The sequence below is a fragment of the Strix aluco genome, chromosome 9 (assembly GCF_031877795.1).
Source record: "Strix aluco isolate bStrAlu1 chromosome 9, bStrAlu1.hap1, whole genome shotgun sequence".
Taxonomy (NCBI): Eukaryota; Metazoa; Chordata; class Aves; order Strigiformes; family Strigidae; genus Strix; species Strix aluco.
The window spans coordinates 7,933,805-7,958,331 of record NC_133939.1 but is presented as its reverse complement, the minus strand read 5'-3'; the positions used below and the strand labels follow the sequence as shown (position 1 = coordinate 7,958,331).

Genomic DNA, 24,527 nt, shown 5'->3' with positions numbered 1-24,527 from the left:
TATGTCAAATATGCATTTTGCCAAGGCACGTCAGCAAGTCGTGTCCTCGCACAGGGAGCTCATGGCATGGCTAGACTTCAGACGTTAATAACAGCAAGTGCTGTTCTGTTTTTTAAACACAAGTCTGATTTATTCATCTGGTAACACTATCCCATTGTACCATCATTTCAAATGTATCTACAGTCAATAAGCCCACAAGAACATCACCAGGGAAGTGAATAAAATTCCATTTTATAAATCATAAGCAATATAAATGTATAGCACAAATCTGGATGCCTAGATATATTTAAAGACACTTAAAGAGCTTAAGAAACTCCTCCTCCCCTCAAAGTTTCACATATGTATTTATAAAAACAGAAAACATTAATGAAACTTTCCCGATAAAGCCTTCACTGAAAACCTCCTTGCTATTTTCTTCCCTCAGTGTCCGCCCCCACCCCAGATGCTTAGGAAAGGAAAACAGGTTCAACAGAAGCTCCTACCCAAGCCCAGGACTATGTCCTCTGCTTACGGATCCAGCATGGAGAACACTTTGCAGGAGCAAACAGGTGCCTCTCAAAACGGCATGTAATACCCCCTCTTCGGTGGGATGGGCGACGTGGCACAGCCTAGCACCAGCTCCAGCTCTAAGCTCGCAAACAGAGCATGCCATGCGTCTGGCAGCTCTATGGGGCCAGGTACGACCTGTTCAAAGAATGCCCTTTTTCTTCCCCACTTACACACCCTGACAGCATCCCTGTGATGGATCAGTGTGGTTATGGGCATGATATCAAGTGATCTGAAGTGCAACAAATCTGCACAGTTGCTGGAGGGAGGAAAACACCATGCGTGTGAAATTGAAACACATTTAAAGTTTACTGAGGTTCAGAGATCCCAAAAAGGCAATAAAGGCCATTTTAGTGTTGCTCCCCTCTATTTAATACTTTCTACTGCAAGTAGTTTTAGCCTGCTTTTTCCTCTATCGGAAAACCAGGTGTAAAGCCTGGAAAGCACTACTCAGCTCCTGTCCCCAAACACACCACTTGCTTCCTATGGTCAGCACTTCAGAAATAGGTCGGGCAGCAGAGCTTGCAGATGGCAACTAGATGGATCCACCATGGATCTGAACCACACAACCCCCCTTGAAGGAGGCTGCTCTCTCCTCTCTGGTATTTAAGGCCACAGAAATTTCAGGCACACGGGAGTTTGTGCCTCCACTACGAAGGATGTCAACCCATTCTGCCAACCCCATGGCACTGCCTCACTGGCACAAGCAGACAGGAGTAACTTGGCCACCACCCACAGCAGCAACAGCTCCTGAAACCTGCAGGATATTGCTCTCCCAGTGTCACTAACAGTGGCCCATCTTCCCTGGGTTTGTGTAGTGCCAGGGGGGAAACGCAGCCAGCAGCCACCCTGCGCTGGCTTGCAGCGGACACCCCAGCGCGTGGCCTCCGAAGGCCCTGCAGCACACTAGTGCCAGCCGCAGGGGCTGGGCGCGCAGGCCTCGCCCGTGGCACCTCGCCCACGGCACGCCGGCGGACCACGGAGGCGCAGGCCTCACCACACGGCGCCGAACCAGGAGCACGACGCAGAGCGAGGGGGCTGAGAAAGCGGAATAAAAGCGAGACAACCAATGAATCTCAGAACAAATGTGTTTTTCATGAAAGCCAGGTAGCGACTTACAGCACGGAGGAAGAGATCTAGACAGATAATTCCAAGGAAAACATAAGTTACTCCCTAAGGCAGTAAAGGAGGCCCCAGACGTTTTTGTATCTCCTCCATTCAATATTGGCTCTCGTACTGCTTTTAGCACAACACATTTCAGCAGGCTTAGAGCTCTTGTATGAGCTAAAAAAGCTCTGAGCCTCCCAGAGCAATGAAAGATCGCTGTCTCCCCCCAGACCAGCCAGCACTTCACTGGAAGAAGGGATGAGATATTGGAGGAGCAATGAGATATGGGAGGAGGACGGTATTGCCAAGAGCTCGATTCCTGCACATGAGCAAGCAGCTCTCTTCCTGTCCACTCAGTGCCACCTGGCCACAAAGACACCAGACTTCTTTCGTGATGGAAACTCCCCCCAAACATAGAAGTTGGGCATCTGTCGTGCCTAGGACAGATGGCTTCGGAAGAGGCCATTCTAAACCACCAATAATTTCCATTACTAGTTACAACGCCCCACTCCTCACCCCCACCGGGTTTTCTAAATATAACTGCTAAAAATGGAGCCATTTCCTAGAACATAAGAGCTGGAGGGCCCTGAGATAAGCAGACATGTAACAGCATTAATTCGCAGAGTCCATGCCCCAAGAGAAACCTAAGTTTATCTGTACTGCAATTTTTCTTTTTATAACATCACCAATTGGTCTGTTTAAACACTGAAGTTCTTTCAGCATTTCACTGTATCAGTCAGCTCTGTCCTCAGGTCAGCCATTTCACAGCAATGCCAATCCCAACTTCATCTTCTTCACCAAGTTAAATCCTAAAGGGAAGCTGAAAAAAGCACATGTAAAAAATCAGGGGGGTGGGACGGGGTGTTCCTTATGACTTCTGTTGGTGTCCTGCTGCTGTCAGCTTCAATGGCACAATCCTGACCCAAAGTACTACTCTCACTCAGGAAACCTAATCCCAAAATCCACCCAATTCTTTCAAGTAACATCTCAACAGTCCAGACACAGAAGGCCCAAGTGCTTCACTGGGGCTTCCCCAACCCCCAAAGAAGGAAACTGCACCCCAGCATCAAACACTTGACATTTGGTTGGAACAAACCTTTATGAACCAGGGAGAAGGTGCAGAATACTACAAAACTTGTCTCTGAGATGAGGCTGTGCAGCAAATTTACAGTCATCTCTTACAGTAACACACCTCAATCGACTGCATGGATAAGTACAAGTGCCAAAATCATCCACATCTCAGCAGCAGACACACTTCTGCACAGACAAGGAACCTGGCGAAATCCAGCTGAGATGTTCCACATGCATGGTGGTGGCTGCCAGCTGCTTGGGGGTGACTCATGGGATGCCCAGGGGGGGCTACACAATGCCTAACTGTTTTGGAGCAAGAACAGGGTGTTTCTACACAGCAGTGATCTCACACACCGTTAACATCCCACATGTGCTCAAGACTGTGAGGGTGATCTCATGCCACCTCTAGTACATGCCAAATTTATCTGAGACAAGGCCATTTCTTCTTGCTGCTCAACGTCTGATCCAAGCTCAAAGTGGAAAACCACTGGGCTTAAAGTTCACTGAACTGTAAACAAGGCTGACTTTTGATCTGGCTCAGATCAAGCTTTGGGTTAGAAGTTACTCACTCATTTTATTTAAACAAATCTGCCTACTTTACTCCAGTACGCTTTTAAGAGACATGTTTTTAATTTTTTTATTTGGGAATGCCACCACAGTCCCGTGGGAGCTGATCCTAGGTGACCCTTCATTTCCACTTTCCTGCCTCTTCTTGACAAGGGGACCCTTACCAGTGGTGTACCTCACTCTGTTCATCGATCTGCCCCTCCAGCTTCTCAGGATGGGAGCTCGGCTGCTACCACACCATGCTTTAAGCTTGCACAGGCATCTGAAGGTACACAGTCCTGGCCATCCTGGAGTCTCCTGACAGGAGACATACAATTTCTTTTCCATTCTCTGGCCATCATACCAGTAGCCTCTGAGGCAAAACTGGCAGAGAACCCCCAAGCCCTGGGTATGCTGGTTTGAGTATCTCCTCTCATGTAGAAGGAGCTGCACACTCCAACATCAAAGCAAAGAAAAATGACAGAGAAGCCCAGCAAAGCCCTCTCATACTATTTTGGGATTATTAATTTGCATTTCATTGGTCGTTTTGTTCATATTTTTTTTTAATTTTCAAGAATCAGGCTAATTCAGCTAAGGTTCTGCTTCCACTGAAATGTATATCTCTCTCTCTCTCCCCAATATATACTGGACAAATATATATATGTATGTACTTATATATCTATTCCCACCTATTTTTTAATTAGGTAATAATGCATTCAGGATACAATAAGAAAATGATATTGCTGAAATAAGAGCTTTTTCATAAGCTGTCCAACACGCATACAAGTCAGAGTTATGTTGTCAAGGGAAATTACCTTTACAAGTCATCTTCTCTGAATTTTTCTTCCTCCTTCTGAAGTTATTAAATATAGAAATCACTAGCTAAAAAAAAAATGAATCAGTCTGATGAATATTTCCTGAAATCTGTTAGGAACAATAATTTTCAACTTTTTTCTCAAAGTAAAAATTGTAAGCCTGCCCCAGTTTTTCGCTTCCTCTCACTCTGAGTTGCGTATAAAGCCTTATCTTGTCTGGATCTCCATAATGCTTTATCTGTAGGCATCTCAAATAGGATGGTGCATCAGTGCTTCAGAAATGAGCATACTTGCAGCTAACCTCCCATGACCCTTTTTGGGAGGCCTTTACAAGCTGACCAAACATCAGAGCTCTTTCAGAGATCTCGGCAGATTACAGCCCAAAGAGGTGAAAAACCATTTGTGTGAGAGCAGGGAAGCCGAGCGGAAATTTCCCAGGCGCTGTCTAGAGGCGCCGGCTCCCCTGAACCCTCTGACTTCGCCAGGGCGCTGCTGCTGCCAGGAGAGATGAAAGCGCTGTGCTCTGCACCGTCCGATCAAACACTCGCACAGCAGCGCTGGTGCTTAGCGCTTGGCAAAACCACTCCTCTGACTGCAGTGGTACTTCAAAGATCTATTTTTACGAGACCAAGGATGCACAGCACTGCGTGGAGGAGGGGCTGAGGGCTGGAGATGGATGTATGTGTTACCCACAAGGAACCGGGTGCCCTCCTACTGTGTCTGCATCTCCAGGACTCTCCTCTTCCTCCTGGGAAATTCTCCCTTAGGCCCTTCACACCCCTTCCAGCAACAGCACCGCATGAGGGGGTGCCCTAATTTCCGTGCCCTTTCCCCACAACGCAGTGGCAGGCAGCTGCCCTCCTGCCTCAGTGAGACCTGTATACCCACCTTGAGCCCTCCTCTCACTCTCCACAAAGCTTCCTTGTTGGAAATCCTTTCCTTATCTGCATTTTTGGGCAGCTTTTCTCCCACCTCTCCCGGATGCCCTGCATGCAGTGCCTGTTCTGGGCTTGTGTCTTCTGCTCACTGAGGTGTTTCAGAGCTGATGCAGGAGTCCCACAGGATGCTTCAAGTGTGAGGCAACACCTGAGATGGGGGTCTTCTGCTGTAGTGTACCGCAGCATGGACCTCATGCATGTAACCTAGCAGAAGCCTTGAATATCCAGACATAGGCTGATACCAGAGAGGCCACAGAGCCACATGCACCAACAGCCAACTCCTGATAAGAGAAAGCTACCCCAAATCATGCTGGTGGAGCCATCTCTAAAGCACATGAAAAACTACATCAAGCACAAGCAGATGGGCTGGCACCACATTTCAGCATCAAGTACACAGAATTAATTACTCTGTTAATCTTACACAATACGATTACATATGCATCATCCTATTATCATTAAGGGGAATTGTATTTTAGAACGTGGTCCAAGGTTTTGCTGAGTGTGCTCCACTGGTCTGGACACCCACAATGGAGAACCATTGCTAAACCTGGACACAACACACTGGAACACATCCCTGTCCTTCTCTCATCTGCCTTCGATCATCCAGGTCCAACACATCAACAGTCCCTTTTCTTCAACTGGCAGGCTCTGCTCAGCCACAAGCCACTTTCTGAAGAAGGAGGGGTCAGAGGCTCCCACACAGCTACACAGAGCACTGGGGCTCGAAGGCGGGGGTATGCCTATTTTTGGTTTTACTTCCCTATTTCAGATGTGCCCAAAGGAGGAAAGAGAAAAGGCCCTTTTCCATTTCAGATATTAATGTATTAAACAGTGTAACTGCTGACATGAGGGTTGGGCAGACAGAGATACAGATATTGCAGACCAAATACATCACTTTGCTGGTTTTCGAATATTCAACTCCCCCAACAGCCTTTGCATTTTACAAGCCAGGCCTAACCAGATTGCCTAGTCTGAAACTGTATTTAGTAACAGAGGATTGGGTTTGGCTGTTCAACAGGAAGACTTCTGAGCGTTTCAAAATGGGCTAAAGATTTTGTTCTGGCACAAATGGAAGGTAACTCTTCAGTTCACTGTTACCAGAGTAGGTTAAGAGAAGGAATACCTCTGCACTAAAAGTGAATCTGCTTGAGAGACTGGCTTGGCCTTATATTTTAGCTGTCCTGAAGACTGGCATCCAACAAAGCCCAAAATAATAGTAATCAGTCACTGCTGCATAACTGTACTTCGCACATGCACACAGAGCTGCCTCATGCTCCCACGCCTCCCGAGAGAGGATGACTCCCATGTCTACATGAAATCCTGCTATCTCACCAGCCCACCTGAGGTCACACCTCAAGAAATGTCTTTGTGCAGTGAGCAGTGGATTCCCGTAGAGGAACAAGGAAGAAAAAAGAAAAAAGTTTTAGAGGGGCAGAGCTCCATGGCTGACCTGGTTTTTTGATCCTCTATACCCAAATCCCAGTTTCCCTCTTTGCCCATGAAAAGAGAAGGTGGCAAAGATGCCCAAGGCAATGTGTCACACTCTTTCTTTTCCACTCACCTACCCGAAGCAGCGCGTTGCCATTCCTGCCAACACTCCCCATACTCCATACTGCTAGTCTTGACATCCGTGCAAATTTTGGCTGCTCTCTGCCCTCTTTGGGGATGGAAATCCAGCAGCTCCCAGGCAGGCAGGCTGCTGGAGCTCCACCACCCCAGGCCAAGTGTTTCAGTCTGCAATGCTAAAGGTAATACAACACTGGGAGGGAGAAGTGTTCACTGGCCAGAAAGGAAGAAAGGGTGGTGCATTTTCCATATTAAAGATTCAGGTTTTAAGCGGAGGAGAGGAGATTAACATGTTTCCAGCAGAGGAGAAAGTGGGGAGCAACATCTGGCATTCTTGATGCCAGCAACTTCAGGATTTAAAGAAGCAGCTATACAATGAAGTTCTTCCAAAACAGGCATAAACCCAATACTTGTATTTGCAGCCACCTCTAAAAATGTCCCCTACCAAGTTAGTTTTCCCATGTGCAAGAGAAAAGGGGGGGTCCCAGCATCGCCATCTTCCCCAGTCACTGCAATGGCTCAGGGTGCCCAAGAGTCTTGCTTTGCGTGATCAAAACCTTATGGTGTACACTAATTGTGTGCCAAAGGGTAGCAGCATTCATGCAATTATTGGACTAATCAGGCTCAAAGCTGAAGCACAGAGCTCTAGGAATACTCAATACGTGATTTGGATCTTTTGGACTAGCTCGTCATCCCAGGAGGCAGCTGCTGAAGGCTTGCAGTGCTGCGATAAAGGGCAGGATGCCAGTGGGAAGGAGTGACAGAAAGGAAAAAGCACCAACTATGAAAGTACTTCAGGCATGTTCAGCAGAAGTCAGCTGTGAGAGCAGCCGGCTAATTACTCTAACATAGCACTACTGGCAACATCACCAAGTGCTTCTGGGGAAAGCCCTAACCAAAATGAGCCCCAGCACACACCTTATTTATGCAAGTTGGAATAATCACTGGATCTTAGATATGTATCTCTGGAGCATAACTAGTACATAGCAACATCTACTAGGGCTTCCACAGGAAGCAGAATAAATGTTTTATTTTGCTTTAAAAGATAAATATAGGATAGTTGCAAGGGGAACAGAAGACAACCCTTCCCGTTTTCTTCACCGTCCTCCCAGCTCTGCATGCAACATGAGACAGCCCCAGTGCAAACAGCAGTGCCTCTGAATGCATGTGGCCTTATCACATTAACAGCAGCCATGCACTTGCTGCAGGCATGTAAAAGGGAAAAGGGCAAAGAAGAGGAAGAGCTGGGCATCACCTTCATCTCCAGGTTCCCTCGCTGTCCACAGTGGTTCGTGTCAAACCGTTCCAGGCAGAAGCAGATTGCCAGGTAAGATCTGTAGGAGATACCACCATGGGGAGCACATCCGTGCTCTGCACACAATTCTTCATGCTCCCATCTCTCTTTTAATCAAGTTTTCCAGCCTAGGAAAGAAATTAAGGGGAAGATATTAGACAGTCACATCAGACTGATCAGAAAACACCGGACTGGGGACTACAACCACCAGCTGGGACCACACAGCAAGTCAGCAGTGACACAGAAATGCCCAGAGTCTGCAGATGCTGCTGCACCCACACCATGGGCAAGCGAGTCCTGGGTAAGACAAACAACCAAGCTGCCAACACCTTTAAACATAACTAGTGCCCGAGTAAAACCTCACACAGAGCTTTATTTTGAAGGCAAAACCTGCTGGTGAAGACCTCCTGGCTGCAGAACTCCCCAGAGTCTAAAACCAGGAGTCCAGGCCAGGGTGAGCTGACAATGCCCACCTCAAGGCAGACGAACTCACCCTTAGCACTGGAGTTCTGTGTCCCTGAAGAGATGTCAGCAATGCAGCCTGTATAAACACATGTGCAAAGCCCCTCTTCTGGATCTGTCTCCCACTGAACCATAACAGCAAAACTCACTGCCTATGCTGATGCAATGGAGCAGTGATGCACTGCACTTATCTGATGACCCTTGCTGGAAACACAAAAGAGCCTTTACAGAGTTTATTTTTCTAACCTCTCCCCTACTTCTAAATGAAACTCTGTGTAACTGCAGCACGTGTCCTAAAATCCTCTTAAGTAAGATACTAATCACAAGATTGTTTAGCAAGTGAGAGCACACGGTCCGCTCAAAAAACACTGCCTCCCATAATTATCCTGCCCTGGTCAAGTTTCCAGTGTATGTGCATGGCCTGGCACATGTTTCACCCCTGAGTCCAGCAGCTCAGCCTTCTGCTATCGGCAGGGAACCCAAGCACTCACAGCTTAAGGAGAGGTCCTAATATGCTGATATCCCAAATTACTGCCAGCTTGAACCATTCAAGGACCCAACCCACTGCAGCACACCACTGCAGGGGAGGGAAAGCAGTGGGGAAAAAGGTAAGCTTAGGCTTTACGAAGTTTGTGTGATGAGGAAAGGGAGGAAGATAGAAAAAAAGAGAGGTAAAAAGCAAGAAAGGAGGAAGACAGAAAAAAGAGGGGTGCTGCTCAGTCCAAAGCGACTCTGGCATGCAATACCTTACCAAAAGTGCTGGAGGTCCCACCAGCGCCGGCTGCTGCAGGTTCTCGCCAGATGAGAAATAATGAAACTAAAATGATACTTGAGGGTTAGGTCAAAGGGAAGGAAAACAGAAAAGAGCTGGCTGCTAAACTGAAAAATAACATTCTTCGCTTCTCCCAGCCAGCAGCAGTACCTTGGCATAGCTGCACCTTTGAGAGCACCTTACACAGCAAGGGGTCAGCCATCACAGCAAGCAATTAGAGCACGCCACCCTCGGTGAGGAAATTTGGACAGGCAGACCACAGGACAGCTGTAATGAATGAGGAAGGCTGGATGAGTAATGGTGAGCCTAAGCCCCAGCACATTTACATGCCAGGCTAGGAAATCCCCTGCCAGAGAGTTCAAAAGAGCAGCAGAATCCCTTTGCTGCAGGCTGTGTGCACACCAGGCTTTGTGGCCTGCAGTAAGGGCACATTTAAGTTAGAGAAATGATGCAAATGGGAGAGAAAAGGGATGTAGGCAGCCAAGCATGCCCTGTAGACCAGTTGTCCAGCCATGCAGCGCTTCTTCAGGGACATCACTTCTAAAAATGTACAACAATCCACCTCTGGCTCCCCGCTCCCTGCTTGAGTCTGCCCTTATACGTGACTGTAAAGCGCATCCAGAGATGCCATCAGAGGTGTGCAGCTTCTGCTGCAGCAGCACCTGGGGCTGCTGAGGAAGCAATACAGCCAGGCTGAGGCTGAGGGAGCTGCTCAACTGTCTGCCCACTGTCTCCCACCAACAGGGGGACAGAAATACTCACCAGCATCTCTGGGAGGTAAGAGGATTGAGGGGACATATGCCCCTCACCACAGCAGGACAGCGAGATTGCCTGCTCAGGAGCACCTCTGGCAGCCCGGCACCTTACAGATGTGCACAGAGCCCATGCTGGGAGCCACTACCTGCAGGATGGGCAGCATCCCTCAGCAGAGCTCAAATCCTCACCACTTGTCCTACAAGCCACAAGCACCAGAGTGATCAGGCCCCCTTGCCCTCTGGTCAACCTGAGTTTGATAAATTCACCAACACAGCATTTCTACAGGGCAAGCATTTGCACCACCAGGAATACTAGGCAGAGAGTTACTGGAAAAGAAGGTACCTCGGAAGATGCCAAGGCTAAGTGACGACCCAAAATTACCCCCTCATACACAACAATGTTGTAAAAATTATCATTAATTCTTCTCCTTCCCTCCTCAGACAGAGGATCTGTATGGAAAGATACTGGAGGATGCTGAAGGTCTAGTACCAGCCCAGGTGAGTTTATCTGCCTAAGGCAATTAATTAATACCATAGTAACATGCAGGCTCTGGTGTGACAGGTATGTGCACTAATAGTAATCACAGACAGTAGGACCAGGAGGCAAGAGGAGGCAGCAAGTCTCCGCGGCCGTTCAGCATCCCTCCCGCTGGAAGAGAGTTATGGCTTATCTTCTTTTCTATGGGTGAGAAATTATTTCTCCTTCCCACCTTATCCAGCTGCAACATAACCAATTACCTGACAGCTGCTTTCGCAGAGGAAAACATCCTGCTGTCTGTGTTCTTGTAAAAGAAATGGTATCTGCTTATTGCTTAATTATTAATGTTGATTCATCCCAAAATTAGAAATCTTGCCACCACAACTCTTCTACAACATGATAATCAAAACCCTGCCTGTTGGGTTAATTACGCTTAAATAGAAAATCATTGAATCCTTGCAGAGCAGTGCACCACCCAGGAGTGCCCCCCGGCCAAGCGGCGCAGCAGCCCCCTCCCGCCAGCAGCTCAGCGTGGGTGCCAGCCCAGCCAGGAGGCACTGCTGCACGCGGCCGCAGGGTCTCCGATGGGGAGCAGGGACACAAACACATGATGCCAGGAGCACAGACAGCTGCACCCTCCGGTCGTGTCAGTCGGACAAGGAGAAGATGTGAGGAACAGGAGAGCCTGGATAGGACAGGTCTACCTGATGCAGGGGAGTGGGACATGAAGCCCAGGCACAGGCTCAGCCAAGAATGGAATGAGATGCTGAGGAGCTTCAGACCTGGACTGTCCATGAAGACAACTGAGGCAAGGACGTGGAGGTGGGCTGGGAACAAGCTTAAAAAGAGGCAATGGCTGGAGCAATTACCTGCCTTTCAAGCCACTGACAGAGCCCATGGTTCCCCAGGTCACTAGCGCCAACCGGCCAACAAATTCTCTCCACACAACCTCCCCACCCCACCAATGGTCCATAGGGAGGACAATGTTTCACTCCCACTGTCTGCTGATCTCTCAAGCGACAGAAGTCTGTGTGGTGGACTTAGGAGCCCAGCCCCTGGCAGAACAGCCCTCTCCTCTCCCCATACATCATTTATATCTCCCTGCACATCATTTTGTAACAGCATACTTCCTTCACACAGTGCTGAAGCAAGGTTCTAACTGTTGTTTTTTTTCCCCACTGAATAAGTTAAAACAAAAGGTGTAGTAAATAAGGCACAAAGGCCAGATAAAGTGCCATGAGAGAGGCAAATCAAAGCTGCCAGAGAGAAGTGACTCCTGCCTTGCTTCTGTTAGAGCTGCTATGAAACCAAACATCTTAAAATAAACTTTTCACATCCCTTATTGCCAGACCCTTGCCGAAGTCAGACACATGATCAAGTCTGTACATGGGATGAGTTCTCAGCACCAGAACTGCATTTCACGGACATCAGAAATTATTAAGAGTAGTGGAGCCCTGGCAGTCTCCCAGAAGAGCACCCTGAATTGGCTGTGTACCCTGTGTGTGCCTCAGGTCTCCATCTATACAGAGATGCCTTCCAACAAACGCATTGCAAACTGCAGATGCTCAGACATTTATGAGGAGCACCACAGAGAAGCATACTGGAGAACTTCTGTTTCTGTCCTTGGGGCAGGGTTTAAGTGCACAACAAGTAAAGCACCGTCTCAGAGCAGCAAAAAGAAAGCAAGCAGAAAAAAAAGGAACCACAAATACACATCCGTTTTGCACAACGAGCGAGGCTGCATCAAGCCAAGAAGCAGCTGTGAAACCACGCAATCAGAACCTGTAGCACACACACAAGTCAAATTTGGGCTGTATAAGTAACTTCAACGCTATGCTGCCTTCTGAGAGCCTGGCTTTCCAACCCTTTCCTCCTGCTACTGAGGCCTAGGTTGACAGCTTAACAATTCTACAAGGCCACAGTAATACTTGATAAACCTGCCATTACTACAACGTAAACTGTTGCATTTATATATGAATTTTTGACATGGCTGATGCTACTAGAATATCACCTCTGCTACAAAATGGAACCTTCTTATAAATAAATAAAAAAATAAAATCAAAGACACGGACATAGTCTGAGATACAGAAATTCCATGAGTTGCATTCATTTTCATGGGACGTAGCTTTGCTTGGTTTTGACACCTTCAGCTTAAGAAGCTATCATTCACCCTTACCCCATTCAATTGCTTCACAATACCACAGGAGAAAGGCTGAAGCTAGAGGAGCAGAAGGCAGCAGTTTTCAGGGGAAATACAAAAGTCCTTACACTTTCACTGAAGACCCGTTCCCCTTTATTAAAGCAAATGCTAGGACAAGTCTAGGGCTACTTCAGACAGCTGCAATTAATTCCCATTACACACATAGCTTGTGCTTAGGCAGAAGAATAGATCACCATCTCAGAGCAACAGGTCTCCACAAACACTGGACAAATTCAATGGTACCACAGAAGACACAGAAAGCCAAACTGCAGAAACCCTTCTGCAGAAGAGGGGTTCAGTGGCCAAGAAAGCAGAGTGCAGTGAAGGCACTCAGATAGTGCCTTTGGCAGGGATTTGCTGCTGCCAGACCTCAACCTCTGCTACCCAGGAACAGGGTTACAGCCCTCAAGGGCAGGAATTGAAAATCCGGTTACTGATTGCTATCTTGGCCATCTGCCTGGGGAAACAAACACCTAAGTTGTGACATTATCAGGATATGTTAGCAAAGAAATCCCCTGGTATTGCACCACCTCCCCATGAACAGCGCTAGAAATCTGTCTGTTGAAAGGCAAGTTCAAGCAGAACATTGTTTCCCACACTTCACCAGGACACAGTGCAGGAACAGAAACACAGTCAACCCACTTCAAGCAGGAGTCACACCATGGCCGTGAAGAAAGATTACTTGTGCAAATTATGACCAATCCAATCTCTCTCACCCAGGCAATACCCCAGCAGGATCCTTTTTTCACACCTACCAGCTTCACAGAAGTTTCTCACCACTTTCTGCAGACAAAGTACTGCAAGCAGGAACATTTCCATTTCAAACCCATCTTGCTCGAGATAAACTCAACTTCATTGATCCTACTCCCCAAGCCAGAGCTGAAAAACTGCTTGTTTTCAGTGAGCAACACCAAAGGAGTTTCTCCCCAGGCTTTTCTTAAGGGGTTAGTTTTTGCAGTATATCTGCTCTGAACCAGTACACCTATTTTTTGTCAGAAATCCACACCTAATAGTCTTCTGGTAATGGGCTATAAAAAATTTCATTAGAACTACTGATAACACCAACAGCTAAATACAATTTGGGGAAAAATAAGAAATGTAACTACAGAGAAGAGAGGCAGAATGTATCTGGACATTTGGAGGGGTTTGGTTTTTTTCTTTTCAGTGTTGGAGTTTGTTTTCATGAAACCTAAAAGAAAACAAGCAAAGGATGCGTGGGGCTTCAAAGATGCCCAAGGACTGGAAATACCCAAAGTCTTCTAGGAGATGGCTGCTTAGGAACAAGCCCTGTTATTATCTGGCAGGAGCTGAGAGGGGATAGAAGGAGCAATGCTGGCAAGGGGAGAAGGTTTCTTGGAGCGTATGGTTAGCAAGGCATTTGGCCAAGGGGAAAGGGTGTGCAGATTGGGTATTCGGGGCATGCCTGCCAGGTAAAGAAACACTTTAAAACAATTGCAAGATTGTGACACACAACATTAGAACATGCAATATCCAGTGGGGCAATCTCAGATGGGGAGAAGCAGGATGTGATGACCTTCTTGCTTAGCCTGAGTGTTTTCACTTCAGAAAAGCAGCCAGCAACAGAAAAAGCTAGCCATAAAAACCCCATCACCGGTACAGCCTGCAGTTACTGGAATCCTGGCAGGTGAGCTTAAGGCAGAAGTGGTGGGCCTGGCTCTCCAAAAGTCATCGTCACCATCTTGCAGCCCCAGGGTGCCAGCTGGCCGAGAACAGCACGTGTTGGGGCTGCGTGCTCAGGGGACACAGGGGGCTGGCAACATGCTCACAGCTGCTCCCTCTGCTTACTGGGAGCCCTGTGTAGCATTTAATCACACTCTGGGTTTATTTTTGTCCAGATTAGGGAGTTACAGCAACCAGGAGAGATCCATATGGATGGAAGCTGGGCGGAAAGACCTGAGACCTCCTGACAGCAGTGATTGGTTTTATCAGCTCAGCCGCTGATCAGACCATCACCGAGGTGCTGAGAAGGCTGAGCGCTGCCCAGTAAGGGCTCTGACAGATGGGCGATCTAAGACTTGGCTTAAAACCCTGCTGATGGTGGAGCTGAGCCATGACGAGAAGCAGCTGTGACAGAGCCACCCCTTTCCTGTCCCTGCCACCTCAGGCAGCCACCCCACCGCCGCACCGACCTGCTTTGGTGCACACGTGGCAGGACGTGACGTTCACACTCGAGAACACTGCACAGATGTGAACCACTGGCACCAGCGAGATGAAGTTTAGGCACAAAATCAAGCATCTGAAGTATTACCTGCAGGGTTTTACTTGCTGTCTTCGCAAAGCATAAAATCTCAGTTTGGAGACTGTGAATGAATAGTGGGGATGAAAAAAGGCATTTCTGCAATACTTCAAATCAGGCTTCCAGAGTGTTCTCTGCATGGTGACAGATGGGAAAAAGTCAAGCCAAATTAATGGCAGGCATGAATTTTAAAAGTATGAGTTAATATGCATTAATGACCTCGGTACACTCTCACATCTGTAGCTACAGTAAGCTTAAATTTCCTCATTTCCATTCACTTCCAGCACTAACTAAATTAAATTTAATTAAGTGTCCATGCTGAAATTTAACACCATTTCTGACATCAAATTTTACAACTCATTCTTAATTAACATTTCTGAATTTTTCTCCTGAGATTGCAAGTATATGATCATCTATCCATCTAAACAATCCATGAATATTAATAAAATATTTATCTGATTGCACTACCCTAGTAACTAGGAAAACTTCTCAACCTTAGAACATGTAGTTCATTGAAATGCATCGGTGTTGTCCATCTGAAAAAGGAGTGTTTTGCAAAGTGATTTACAAACTGATAAGAACTTTCCATAATTGAGAGCGGAAAGGCAGAAGGGAGCTAGGCCACACAGAAGGGAGCTATGCCACACTTGAAAATTAACTTGATTTTTACCTCAGGTGCAGACTTGAAGGAGTTCCCCTTGATTTTTGAAAATGGACTTCTAACCACATTTGAAATTTCTGAGCCGCATCCATGGGACCTAAAATAGTGCTAGTCCACACCCACGCTACATTATAAAAGAATAAAATAGAAGACAGCAAGTAGTGACTGCTCTGGAAACTAGCAGAGAAATCTAAAGAAAATGAGATTCCTTCCATGCAGCTCTCCCATCCCTCTGCAGGTTTCAGATCCCTTTGTTAAAAGCAGGCAGCCTTGCCGCCAGCTCGGCATAGTCAGCACAGCAACAGTCCATGCACACAACACACAGGCCACTGCTCAATGCCAAGTCTCCATCACCTTTTCAGACTCCTCAGTCCATAGGTGAGCTGCTCATTTTGCCAGATTCAAGACAGCTGTTCCTTAAACACACGTTAAATTAAATTTGAAGAGCCTGAAAATGCAATGATCCCTCAGTCCCCACTTTGTATCATGAGCAGAAAGCCTGACTAACTCATCACACAAGTCGTTCTAAATTAAAGTGTCCTTCCAGCATTGTTCTTCCTTCTTTTCCAGCTGGGCACTCTCACATCTCTCAAAATACCCTTTCATGTTACTGGCACAAGCAACATTTATTTCTATCGATGCTATTTTTGCCTTCGGGAATCCCCCTGCCTCCAACACTAAAACACATCCTTGGGATAATTTCCTGCCTCTCTGATCCCGATTCCTTCAGCCTGAATCCCCTCTCTGTTCCACTAAAATCTGCCCCTGCAGCATTTGTTGAAGGTAACTCATAGCATGTCACTTACTGGAGAGGAGATTCCCCTCCACGATGTGTTTCATTCAGACAGGTGCAAGGCAGCTTCCTAAGCAGAGTTACAGACTCCGTAAAATACATGCTATCAAGCTCTGGAAGGAATTTGTAAAGGCACAACTGGTCGCTCTTTTATGATCTTCCCAGGAAAGCTCCACTCCTTCATGGACATAAGCATTTGGGAAAAGTGAATTTCAAGATTGCAAGAGTAACTGTTAATAGGAAATGAACTTCAAATTCACAGACACAAGTATCTGGATGAGAGCAAAATCCATCCAGCACCTTCTAGACTCTCATAAAACATATACAGGATTTCAGTCAGAGTCGCCTGTGAAAAATCAGTACAGAGGAGCCAGAACACAACTTTCCACCCCTGCTCCATTTCTGCTAATGGACCTCACTTACAAAGTGCCCAACTCCCCAACAATTCTTTACACTGAATTTCTGCTCGAGAAATAAGAGCAAACAACACAAAAGAAAAACCCCATAGTTTGGTCCCAACAATTACAATCTTGTAAATCCAAATCTCTAATTTCCTGAAGACCCCTTGCAAGCACGAAGGATGGCAGGATTACAGTCGGGTCATAGAGACAATCAAGCAATAACACAGTGATTATCCATCTCTGGGCCAAAGTAAAATCTTTAAGTTATGCAGAACTATACCCTGGGGGAAGGAGAAAAAGGAACCAAAAACCAACCAAATAAATACACATAACATCCCAATTTAGCTAATAACGGATCATGCTCAAATTTTCAGTCTTGCTAGGCAGTGCAACTCATAGCATGAAGGTATCTCCTCTGAGCCATCAGAGAAGATTTTTATTTATTTATTTGTTTAAAATATGAACAAATGGCTTTCAAGATGCTCTGTGCCTGAGCCGCTCTGTTCAGAAGGCACAGGGAGCTCTACACTACCCCTCCACTCAGAGCGCTTCCTGAGGATTCTGTCTTACAAACAAATGTTGAAAAAACAGAAACTCATTACTTTGGTATTGTGAGTTGAATGTTATTTCAAGATAAAAAGCAGCTCCTTGAGATTAGTCATCTGCAGGGGGAAGCCATGACCGCAGATCTTTTAGTCCCCGGGAGATCCATTTTAGAAAGTAGCTATCATTGTTGCAAGATTGCTTCGGCAATTTCTACTTTCATCCCATTGAGTGTCAACACACTCTCCCCACAGACTAGGGACTCTGCTGGCACACACAGGGTATTTGCAGAAAATCCAGTGAAGGCAGTCAGGCTGATTTGAACCTCTTTGATTTTCTAATCAGCAAATGCTGAATTACAAAGATAGAAAGCAAGCCAGAATGCATATTAAAAAAAAAAATAATCTCTGCTGTCAACAACTTCTATTTTTCTGCGAAATTTTACAGTTGAAAATGCAAACTGCTTCATCCCTCATAAGCAGGAGTAGATGCAGTATTTATGAGGGGAGCACTAGCTTGCTTCCAGTTTCTCTCAGCCCCAGGAATCCCAGGCACAAGCCCAGGCTCCATGACAAACATGCCTGCCAGTATCACAGGAGCTGCTGAACCAAGATCGGTATGCAACGTACAGACAGACTGCCATCCTGTGCTGGACGCATTTAGGTTTTCCGCTTCCTCTGGCAGCACAGAGGTATGTACCAGCAAGCAGCTTTGCTCAGTTTATTCTCCGTAGCTGCCAGTTGCTGAAGGAAACACACATCAGGAGCACACAGAAATGTTAGCACAGTCTGGCAGAGCTCTCTTCTTCTACCAGTACAGACAGACCGTTCCCAGGCAAAGGCATCTGGGGCACAGGAGTAAATGTAAAAAAGCAGAAGCCTTCCTGCCCTTCAGCATCCTGTTGGTAAAAGGGGGGATATTCTGTGCAACATTTCTATCTTAAATAAAGAACTCACCTTTTTTGAGCTATTAGGAGAAGAATAAGCAAGATGCTGTGCTGCAGCCTTCTGTGCAACCTTTGTTTGAGAACAGAGGTTGTGGTAACTTGTGAGCAACAGATCATGAGCAAGTATTTAAGATCATCTGACAACTTGCTGGCAGAGCTGTACGTTCAGAGACACCCCAAGCCAAGCACCCAAGGCAGAAACTCAGCAGGCAGCTTCCAAACACTGCTGAGGGACCAGCCAACCTGAGCTAAGCAAAGGCACGGCTCAGGACCTGCTGAGACAAAAAACTAGAGGACAGACCTCCTACGTTGCACAGAGATGCTCAGTCACGCAGCCCTCTTACTAGTTTCACACATGAATTCCTTGTAGCTCATAGGAGCAAATTAGATTTCATACTCAAGATCTGCAAGTGAACATGCAGCCATACAGACACTCCACTTGAAAGGACCTGTACCAACCCCAGCACCAGCGAATACACCCAGAAGCACACATGCAGTCTGCTGATACATGTTGAGAGGCACATGCACACTAAGTACATGCACTTCTTGCTGCTTTCCAGCATCCTTCAAACTAAGGGATCTATCTTGCAGAGCTGAAATCGTGACAACAGGTAGGAATGGGCTTAAGTGCTGCCTTAAAACAGTTAAGTCACAGCTTCGCAGACCTAATTCTGGACCCTCCTTTTTATCATCGTTCACCTTGTTACTCCAGGAATCAGAAGGAAAACTCACCTGCAAGAGGAACAAGCAGGTGTGCATTCACATTGGTACCATCGGTGAACCTCAGGGAGGGTGGGGGAAGCTTTCGGTTCACATCTCACTAAAGGCTGAACTGCAGTGCGCGTTTCAGAAATGCAGCAAAGCTTGATTTTTACCTACAAGCAAGTGGCTCAAATATATATGTTTTTTCAAGGTTTTTAACCACACAAGTGATTAGAGCATCTGATAACAGTGATTCCTGACGGCTAAACATCTAAGAGCACTTTATACTGAAAGCATCTCATTTCATCTTCTAGTTTTTTAATCAGGACAATTATCATTAAAAGAACATTCAAAGTAACCACTTATATTTCACACTTCACAGACAAGTTACCAGTCAAGCAGCACAGCCTTCAGCGCCTCCGAAGTCACTAGGAATTTTAGTCAATCTCCACGTAAACTCAATGAAAACGTTCTCCAAACACAAAGATCTCCAGCAGTCCGGCCACCTTACACTCAGAAACCAAGCCCATCCTCAGTGAAGCAGTTATAGTGAAAGCTATAATATGTAGGTCAGCAGTCTAAGAAGGGCTATGGCTAAGACAAAGTATCAGATTGATTCATAATGCTCTTTGATTGCTAATCCTGTGCAGAATTGTGATTTACATCACTCTAGCAAAATCTGAGGGCTATGGAACAGGTTCATGCATTTTGTAAAAGATCATCAAAACGATTCTGTCAGACCTTTTATCGAGATCTTTATGAATGTTGAGAATGGAAAAATGACATTTTCACTGAGGGCTGTGTGCACCGCTGAGCCTCTCCTGTGGAAAGGGAGGAGGACCATGACTCCACTGCATCATTTCTGTCCTTTCAAAAGCTGACAATCCAGCAGACCAAGCAGGTCAGGAGAAGCACAGGAGGTGGAAGAACTTGAGTTCAAACATCTCCTCTATGCCAGCCAGCCTGACAGCAAAGGGCAGGACAAGCTGATGTGGATTTTGGCCAGCACTCGTTATCATCCTCTGCCTCCTCCAGCCTGGAGCAACACAGAATCAGGGAGAGACGTGTGCTTCCCAAGTGTCTGTGGTTAAGATGCCTGTGTGGGCAGCATCATGCATGCACTACGTTTGGCAAAGGGCTGCCCTTCTGCGGGACATCTATCCTCTGACAGAGGTAGGCAGGGAAATAAGCTTCTGAATATACAGTAATCTGCTTCTGCAGCCGAGTTTCTCTTGTACCACAGTCTCAAGGACAGAGTTAAAGATATGAAAGATTACTGGCTGCATCTGCCTCACCATTCATTAGACCACCCCTGGCCATCTCATACCGGCACCTCTAATTCCTCCCATGCACTTTCAGCTCCTGCAAGTGAGGATTCTGCCAGCAATTGCTTCAAATCAAGATTTAAGTACTTGTCTATTTTGTCCCTAGAAAACGAAGTATCAGTGAACGACGCTGTACCTCCATTTCCACGGTTTGGTTTTAACCAAGTTACAGAGTATTTGCAAACAAACAGTAGTCATCAGAGCAAGCCGCCTGCTTATCAAAACCTCATCAACAAATATTTGTTTGCTCAGGAATTAGGCAGAGATAATCATGTTTTCCTCCTGTTTCTGAAATTTAACCTCTCATTTGCTGTCAGCAAGAGATGCATACATGCCCAGCTGAGCACAGCAGCACCACTGATAATGTGGGAGCTTGCTGCACAGAGTGTCCATCCCCATTTTCAGGCCAGCCACCACTTTTGCCGGAGGCACACATTTAGGCAGAGGATCCCATGATATACTGTGAATGAATGCAGACCAAAATAAAGCTCCTTCTGCAGTACTTTGCCTACCTAAGGGGAGCAACGATAAGATGAAGCAAAGCAAGCCAATGTATAGATTTATCTGGAGCCAAGCTGCAGCCCCATGAGGCTGCCCCATCCCCAGCACCCGCGGCGGCTGTGCCGGAGCTCCCTGAGCATACACACCTTGGCACTGTGGAGCTGCTCGTCTCTGCAGCACCATCACCTCCAGCAGCAGCAGCAAACCAATTATTAGCTAAACCAGAAGAAAACGGATGATTTGTCTAGACTCAGCATCTGCATCACCTCCAAAGCAGCAGCTTATGCTGAGGCAAGGAAGTTGGCTGCCCAGAGCAGAGGAGACTTGGAGAAAGGCTGCCTGGCCTCGGAGGTCCCCATGCCTGCTAACTCCAGTCCCCGAGTTGCTGCAAAAGCTGCAGCTAACAGGAAAAGTTTGCCTCATTAGACGCTCTTGGCCTCTGTCCCAGGGGCCTTCTGGGGAAGATTCTTCCTGGGAATATTCTTCCTCCTGGGGAACGTGCAGCATCACTCATGTCTATACGAACTCCACAGTTACTCAAAGCTTCACTTAAACCTTCCCTGACACGGTGACCCAGCCAAAAGAGCACAGTTATGAAGTGCAAGAGATGTGTGCCTGGACCCTAGCAGATGAGGACAACTCCCCAAGACGCATGACTAAGGCCAATAACCAGGTTTTGCAGCAAAAGCTGAGGACAGAAAACTGTCCCCTTCCCCGCCTGGTAACACATTTCAGGTAAGCCTGCCCCACGCTGCTGGGGTCTCCTTCCACTGACTCCCATGCAAGAGCAGGAGGATGGCACAGGCGTGCGTCACAGTGCTCCCAGATATTTAAGGTTACCCCAGCTCAGGAAAATTATTCCAGTCCTTTGTATAAAGAGAGTTATAAAATCCCTTTAGGTTAGCTACCAGCCTTTCAGGCAAGTGCAGCCGGGTGAGCGTGCCACTGAGGAAGGAGTCGCACATTGTGAGTTAGATTCCTTCCTCACACATTAATAGGCAGCTCTGGTTTCTCACTCCCTCACAGCCAAGAAAATCTCCTGCTACATCCAGCTGCCCTGTGATGGCACCTTTTCCCACTCAGATATTTTTGTTTTGACACCGTCAGTGATTAGATCCAGTTGCAGCAAGGGGTTATGGAAACAGCAGCAGTTTCCATTCCTTTACGTTCCTGGGTCCCCGTCTACTGCCCCGATTTGTCACAGCGGGCTCTAAATACAGCAACTGAGATTTGCCCCGAAAGAAAACACTAGCGCATGGCAACACAGGAAACACGTTAAACATTATTTTTCCTCTCCGTAGTCTGACCTCCTGTAAGCTGTTAAAAACGAATCTAGCTACTCCTAAAATGATTTACAGCGTAGATCCCTTGCTACAACTCGTGGGTCTGCACGGACTGCCCCACGCCAGCACGGGTCAGCTAAATTGAGAGAATAAGCACGACTACGAGGAGGCGAAGGGCTGGAGGCACAGGGTGCGTTTTCCGTTGCCGTTATCTGCCTCGTCCCCCGCCCGACCTCCCTCGGTGCCGGCCCCGGGCGGGCTCCGCGGCCGGGAGCGGGGCAGCTGGGTTTTCTGGGGGCAAAGCCCCGCCGAGCAGCGCCGGGGCCGGGGCCCCGCCGGGATGGCCGGGCGAGGCGGGGGGCGGGGGGCGAGCAGCCCGCGCAGCCACGGCCATAAAAGTTGCTATTTATGGGATTGCAAGAATAGGAAAAAAAAATAATGATAATGATAAGAAGAATTAATAAAGTTACGCCGCAGCAGAGCTGGCGCTTGTCGGTCAAGGCAGCGCCCCGCGCCGCTCACTCGAGCCCACCCGCCCCCCGTGGGTCCCTCCCGGCCCGGCCCCGCCGAGACCCCCGGGGCTGAGCTGGGCGGGGGGGCGGCGCGGCCCTGCCCGCCCCCCCACGGCACCTGCGCCCCGGCCCGGCCCCGCCGCCCGCTCAGTCACTCACCGCCGCCACCCGCCTTTGTTGCCGCCGCGGCATTTAAGCGCCGCTCCCGGGCGCGGCGCTGCGCTGAGGCGGCGGGGCGGGGGCCGGGGGAGGCGCCGCCGCCAGCCCGGCGGGAACGGGGCAAGCGGCCCCCGCCCCGGGTGAGGAGAGAGCGAGCGGCACCGGGGGGGGCTGGCACCGGTCAGAGGCTCCGGGCGGCTGCTTTCCTGGAAAGAACCAGTCATTGGGAGCAGGGCAGCGGCGCCACAGCATCCTCCTCCTCCTCCTCCCGCCACGGCAGAGCTGCGGAGAGAAGCGGCTGCCGGTGACCAGCAGACCCGCAGCCCGCCCCCGCGGCGCCTCCTGGCCGCACCTACCTCCGCACCCCGCGGGAACGGCGGGGGCCCCGCGCCGGGAAGCCGTTAGCGGGGCTGCAGCGGGACCGGGGACACCGGCCGGAGGGAGGAGCGCGCCGGGGGAGAGGGGGTCTTCCTCGGTGTCCTTGCCTGGGAGAAAGTTTCCGCATCCCCCTGCAGAAGCCCTGGGGTGGGAGCACAGAGCGCCCGTCCCTGCCCGCGTGCCTTCAGCGAGCTTTTGCTGGGAACACACCAAAAGCGATCGTACCGCTCTTACAAACGCAGGCAGAGACTTGGCTCCAGCAAAGCTGCCATCTATCTCGATTACTACAGGCTTATTTTGAATATAACAACACGTATACACCCATAGTTTATTAGCAAGACACGGACGGCCTCCCCCAGCACTCATTTCACTGCTCCCCCCCCTCCGGGAGAGCCCCCCCGGCCCAGGGCTCCATCCGAGCCAGCCCCAGCATCCCTGGGTGCCGGCGGGACAGGGCACGTGTCCGAGGGCTGCCCGCTGCACAAAAAACGGGGCTCACGGCTACTTCCTGGCTTAAACTAGGTTCAGGCTTTAATCACTTTCACCTTCTTCTATTTCACTTCTATTTTGCTGTCAAAAATACAAGCATGAGCAGGGGTCAGTGTGTGTAAATACATTTTTCAAAGTTGTGTACTAATTAGGGTCCAGGCAAGCTAACATGATTATTGTTACCATAAAAGCTTGAACTCTGGAACAGGAGAGACCCTGGCCGTGTAAGCCCAAACAAGAGTCCTGCTTAAATCGGCACCATTCCCCATTGGGGGGGCAATCAGGGCTGCAGAACACAGTGCACTGTACCCACCCTGCCTGCTGCGCTTCCACTGCTCAACTGGAAACAGCAAGCAAACCGTTTCTGGGGTGTATCCATGTTTTTCCACCTTGAAAGCAGTCGGCTTCTGGTCTGGGGTCATATTCTACAAGTCTGTGTCCAAACTCAGCATTTCGCTGTGCGTTACTCCCACCTCGGCAGCAGATGATGTTCCCCTGCACGTGGAACTCTCCGCTCCCACCAGAGTGAGGCCTTCCCAAGGGCTCTCCGACGTCAGAGGACATGAAACATCTGCAAGGACACATAAAGTATTTTCAAATAACCCCCCAGGAAAGAAATAACCCGCAGCACTATTGCAGAATGCAGGGTGACATTGCAGCACTGGGCTCTCCCCAGGTGCTCCTGTTACAGCTGGTACCAGTCTGAGCCTGGTGCCTGGGGAGAGCTGAAGGGGGAGACACAGATTTCATGTGGGATGCAGCCGATTGCTGGTGCTTCTCCCTGGCTGCAGGGGGGCTGGATAGGGTGCTCCCTGCAAGCAGTTTGATGCACTGCCCAGGAAAATCAGGGAGGCAGAGCCTGCTTGCCTGGGCAAGGCTGGGGCACGGGGCTCAGGTCCTGGCCGTGTTTCTATATGACACCCCATGCCCTTCAGGACGCTTGGCTGAGAGTGCTGTTCATAGAGCATAAGCACTGGAGCTAGGGTTTCGCAGCAGGCAGACGCTTTCCTGCGTAGGCAAAATGGTT

General features: G+C 48.4%; 1 protein-coding gene across 7 annotated transcripts in view; it reads right to left on the bottom strand.

The window, feature by feature from the left end:
* ST6GAL1 (ST6 beta-galactoside alpha-2,6-sialyltransferase 1) overlaps positions 1 to 22,748 on the bottom strand; it is a 47,167-nt gene extending 24,419 nt beyond the window's left edge. For 2 of the 7 annotated variants that reach the window (XM_074833629.1, XM_074833623.1), the window contains exons 1-2: positions 22,634 to 22,748; positions 7,845 to 8,011 (exon numbers count right to left, since the gene is read on the bottom strand). The gene's annotated coding sequence lies outside the window, so the exon portion shown is untranslated. Of the gene's footprint in view, positions 1 to 7,844; positions 8,012 to 9,096; positions 11,034 to 18,161; positions 18,346 to 19,244; positions 19,391 to 22,592 lie in introns of those variants that run through there. The other 5 variants (XM_074833625.1, XM_074833627.1, XM_074833626.1 and 2 more) reach the window with 5 other exon arrangements.
* Positions 22,749 to 24,527: the final 1,779 nt, after the last annotated feature.